Below are 6,000 nucleotides of genomic sequence, written 5' to 3'. Positions count from 1 at the left end.
ACTGCTGTTGTACCTCTGAATTGTTCTAATAAAATACCCAAAGTATGAATGGGTACAAATGTTGGGTAAAAGTGTTAGCATAAATGATACTTACAAAGGTGCATTTATAACATAGTGTTTTTGCACCAACGTGTGTTAACACTTCATATGGTAAAAACCATGCAAGAATGATAACAAAAAAAGCATTAATAAAATATTTCTTAAGCCCCCATCTCAGGATGCCTTAATTCAACTTTACATTCACAGAGTTCAAATCAAATTATTGAAATGCATTAAAAATGACCAGGAATAAACACACAAATACATGTGTGCTTTGCCCTAGACAAAGCAAAATATCGAATTTTTCGAAATTTTACATTAAAAAAACAGAAACCTGGTTGATAGCCACCACCACTAAAAAGATATTTGTGAGTGACTATATTATTTCAAATCTAGAATAAAACATTATTCTATATAATTAGTAGAAGGTTTTCAAACATACTTGGTTGCTGTTACTAAACCAAAAGTTTGACTTCAGAATAATTATTGTAAAGATTCTTTTATTACTTGAATTATGCAGCTAAAAATTAGAAATGTGGATCGAATGCTTTTTTATGTTTAACGGCGGAACATGCAGAAGAAAATCCCTAAATGATCCCCCAAGCCTCTCTTAAATTCACCATTCTCTTGTAAACATCCTGGTATTATTGCCCAGTCAGCATTTATGTAGATCTGAAGGGAGGTGCTAAAAGACATAAATGCTTTAGACAAATAGAAACACCTGTGGGGAAAACCAGGTTCATGATATGATATAAGGTCTGTCAACAGTATTAGAAGCTGCATCTTGAATGTAAGTATAACAAATTTATCATTTGAATATGAGATTTTATTAAGAAATTCCTGAACCTGTTTTTCATTTTAATCACAGAGAATATTGTATGCCATTGCATTTTCAGCCTGTGCTTTTTTCAGTTTAATATGCAATGACAAATCCATGTTTCTGGGTTTCTAAACATTTCATTGCACTAAACCGAACTGAACTAAACACAATTTCAGTAAGCTGTGCAAAAACTGCCAACCTACCAAATCTCTTGATCATTTATAGTAAATGTGTATATGTACAAATGTATATTTATATATGTTGCTGCATATCTTTAATGTGTGTTTCACAAACAGCTTGCTCTTCATCAGAAGTCCATGTACAGTACCGAGCGTCTGTTTCGCTCCCATGCGCATGAAATAAAAACTTCTCCTGAAACGGAAACGAGGGGAAAATGCAAGCTTGCGGATTGCTAAAACAGGTAAGCCCCACACTTTTTATGAAGAACCTTATTTACATTTGGCAAAAGAGCTGACACGTATTATGTGTGGAGGAAAAGCTGCTTAACACCTGGACCTGCTGCCCCTTCGAGGACTTTCTATTCTGTAAGCCTCTACCAACGGGAACTACAGGAGAGCACATATTTCAGCTTCTGGATGAATTTATCGAAGAAAATGGTATCGACTGCATAAAATGCGTCAGAATTTCTACAGACGGTGCTAGAGCAATGACAGGGCGACACAGCGGTGTAGTTGCACAAATTAGAGAGGTTGCTCCAGAAATGAATGGACGCATTGCAACATCCACAGCGAGACCTTTGGCGTCAAGAAAATGCCTGACGATTTAAAATCTGTTAGACTCTGTTGTGAATTGTATCAAGGCTCGAAAAATGAATTCACATCTGCTTTGCTCGACTAAACAGGCTCACCCCTCTCACTGAAATGGTGCTTTTTTATTGTTTATTTTTATTTGTTGTTTCTGTTTTTTTTTTGTAAAGCACTTTGAGAAGCCACCTTTAAAGGTGCTATATCAAATAAAGTTTATTATTATAATATTTATTATATGTGTATGTGAGTGTGTGCGCGCACCCGCGCTCATGTTGGTCATTGAGAATTTCTGGGGTTTCTATGAGAAGATGACGTGGGTGGTACTTGGATGCTTTGGTTTGATCAGGGGTGGTACTTGGTCCAAAAAGTTTGAGAACCGCTGTTGTATGCCATTGCATTTTCAGCCTGTGTTTTGATCAGTTAAATATGTAATGACAAATCCATGTTTCTGGGTTTCTAAACATTTCATTGCACTAAACCGAACTGAACTAAACACAATTTCAGTAAGCTGTGCAACAACTGCCAACCTACCAAATCTCTTGATCATTTATAGTAAATGTATATATGTATAAATGTATACATTAGTCAGCATTGGCAGAAAATATTTTAAAATATTGTTAGGGCGTTAAGTTCACACTCGTGTTTTAAAAGTATTTCTCCATATTATAATGCAGTTTCACTTGTTTAAGAAAGTACAGAAAAAAACACAATAAGTACATGATACCTGTCAATGAGTGTCAATATTAGCAGAGAACTGGGACAAAGAAACTGTGATAATTTTCTATCATAGAAAATTTACAGAGGCATTTTCCGAAGTTTTTATGTTCATCAGTAGTATTTGTAAACTCTGGTACAAGAGGCTCAGCATCAAATGGAAAGTCACAATTCCACTTTAACTTTAAAATCCACTTCCACTTTAAGAATTTACCTGATTTAAAAAAAAACACAGAAGAAAGTGGAATAAAATTATTTACACCATGTGTAAAATGTAAAGAAACTTACTGTGGCTGATGTTCCAATTTCATTCCAAACAAATCCTTACCACACAACAGATTGTTATACTGTAGCACTCATTTGCAGGGTAAGGTTATCATTTCCTTTGTCTTAATACTAAATTAGGACATTTAATCCATCAACAAAATTTCCCACCTTCTTCACACTGTACGAGCAGTTAAGACATAATGGTTTATTTTCACATGCACAAGAAATCCTATAAAAGAATCAAAGTGACCTTTTAAATATACAGTACATACAGACTTTTAGAAACTAACATTGTAAAGTACTACTAAAGTCTGCTCTACTTTAGATGTTTTTTTGTTTACTGTGACTTTTCTTAATTTGTTTTCCAGATTAATTATAACTTTTTCTCATTTTAAGATGACTAATGTTTACTACTTGTTTTAAATATGTAGAAAAGTTGATTTTGTACTGGAAATAAGAAAACTTAACTTGTTAAATTCAAATTCTTCCTAACATGAGCCTGAGTTCTCTGGCTCCATTTGTTTTCCAAAAACAAAGCAAGCTTTTGATATAGAAAGAATGCACTGTCAAATCATTTACATTTCTATTCACAAAAGAAAATGCAGCACAGCACTTAGTAAGCATGCCAGCTATGTCTTCAAAGTCTCCAAAACTTTCACTTTGACATTTCCCAAATGCTCAGTCTGGACTTGTCTGAGTAAAACAATCAACTATTTAATTGTATTTTTTTCACTGTGTTGTCATATGTTCGAGGAGTGTGCATTGCACAGTTCCTGGGAATTACAGAGACAATAATCTGCATACAGTATACTGTAACTGAAAGCTTTTTGTAATGCTATCAGTCATAAATACGTGCATAAACAAATGAGTAAATATTAAGTAGTCTCTCAATCAAATTCCAAGGAATTTCTTGTTTCAGGCAAAAGAGTCATTTTAACCTCTCTGAATCTACAATTAGAAGCAAATTCCTGTCCATAACTATAAGTCACTGTGTTTCCTCAGTAATGGCATCATTTGCATTTGCAGTGCTATTGACTTTCATTTAAATGATGCCCTCTGTAAAACCAAATTACCTTCAGAAAGAAGAGCTGAAAAAGGAGATTAGGGTACATTGAAAAAGAGATTTGTTGCTGTTGTGAAAATATTTTTTGCTTTTACCGTGTTTTGCAGGTCTCTGTTGCCACCATACGGATAAAAAGTAGCACTGTGTTAGAATTGCTGGTGTTGAATTCCTGCATTTCCAATTTCACTGAGGTAGGAGGTGTCTTCATACTAGTTATGTCATTTAGTACATGTTGCAACTATAGAAGGCGGTAATAATGGCTACTCATAGTAACTGCAATGTGTTTGACACCAGATTAGGTACATTTCAATGTTACAAGCCTAAATGATGGGACAATCTGGATCCAAGTCTATTTTCCAGTGATTTAGAACGTTAACATTCCCTTGGTGTTTAAATTTGTCTATAGAAACATATAAAATCCTGATCATTTAGATAAATATTTTTAAGGATGTCTCTGATTAACCAAATTTAAGTGGAGAAAGCTACTGTTTGATGAAAAAATCTAGTGCAGGAACTCCTAGCTTCACAATTTCGTTGTGAAAAATTGAGCTTAAAGGAAAACCTGCACACACAGTGGTCACTCAAATGACCCAGTGGTGGCTGTGGGAATATGGAACAAGCTACCTTATTCATGACAATGGTGGAGATCGTTGCATAAATTTGTTTCTACAGTAGCTACCCTAAGCGTCAGATGGACAAAATAGGCTCCTTTCATTGGTAACCTTATGTTCATATGTTCTTATGTTCAAAGTTTCAGCTCACGTCCACAGTGCTACCATGAGTCAAAAAGATCTCTCCATGAATGAAGACAATTTTCATACTGGGCACAAACTGACCACAAAATCCATTAACAAAGACAGAAACAATGTCTTTGCAATTGTTGACTTAACTGGAGATGAGCCATCTGCTGTTGATAGGAGTGATGAAAGTGTAGAAACAGGTAGTGAAATTGCAACTAATCTGGAATTTCAGGATGCCACCCATTTGTCTTTCAATCTGCCAGGTTCTGATTTAATTATGACATCCACTCCAGCCCAACAATCAAAAAGGCTTGGTGCTGAGGACTGTGAGAAAACAAATCTAACAAAAGTGTTAGAAACTGACTCCATTAAACCTGTTGTCCAAAATGGAAATACTACAGGAACAAATGATGTGTCTATGCTGTCTGAGCAGTCAGGTCATCACACACCTGTACAATTGCCTATACTGTGTAATTATTCTATGACTTCAAGTTCAATGTCATCTCTAATAGACAGTAACAATAAATCACCTTCTAATGAAACTGAAGCTGTTTCTTTACAGGACAAGCCATGCAGTGAAGGCAGAGCTGCATTGACCATTTCTCCATGTGCTAAAAGCCCTGTATTCTTTGAAAATATAGCTGGACAGAAAGAGATGACAAACCAGTATGCAAGGAAATTGCACTTTTATGAAGAATGTACAGGAGAACTAAATCCCACTGAACACAGTCTACCTTCTGAAAAGGTAAAGATAACTGAAAGCCACATACAACCTACTGTTAACTTTGAAGAACCTGAATTGTCAGGAGAGAAGAGGGCCTCTCTTTTATTGGATGACCAACTGAATGATCCATTCCCTGTCTGTATGAATGAAAACGATCCATTTTTTGATTCATACTTGGAAAATGATGACCTGGACCACAACTTAAGCACAATATTAGCTTTATTAGAAAGCCATATGGTTTCTGAGAATGCCAATGTGACTAGTGGTGGAGGAACATCTCCTATACAGTCTACAGATAAAGAGGTACAGGAACAGGCCACAGATTATGGAGAAGACAGCTTTTTTCAGATCCTTCAATACCTTAATGAACCAACAGAGGCTGGTGTGTCAAACAAAGGTTATGTGCCACCACTGTTTCCTGATGGTGTGGACTGGATGCCTGTGCCCTTTGAAAGTGCCTCAGTCAGTCACAGCAATGGAAAAGACCTGGAAGCCAATGAACAAAAAGCAGGAAACACAGATGAGAAAAAAGAGAAAAATCCTGAGGCAGGATCTCCTCAGCTGAGAACTGTAGAAGGAACCCTAATGGCAAAGGGAGCCAGTAATGAGAATGATCAGATAAGATGTGAAGGGGGCTGCATGGTCCGTGATCTCCCCAGCAAATTGTTAACTAGTAAAGACGATTCCAATAGTGATTGCAGCCACTCAAATACATGGAGTATGCAGGGCTCTTCCGATCAGGAATCTGAAAATGTAAATGAAAAAACCCTTATACATGTGCGTAAAGCTCTACTTAAACAAGCAGTCAAACTGGAAAGGAAAGGCAGACAGCAAGAAGCAAGTTTTAAAAGTAAACGTAAAAGGAA

The sequence above is a fragment of the Lepisosteus platostomus genome, chromosome 10 (assembly GCF_059453375.1).
Source record: "Lepisosteus platostomus isolate fLepPlt1 chromosome 10, fLepPlt1.hap1, whole genome shotgun sequence".
Lineage (NCBI taxonomy): Eukaryota > Metazoa > Chordata > Actinopteri > Semionotiformes > Lepisosteidae > Lepisosteus > Lepisosteus platostomus.
The sequence above is the reverse complement of the archived record's forward strand: the minus strand, read 5'-3'. Positions refer to the sequence as shown.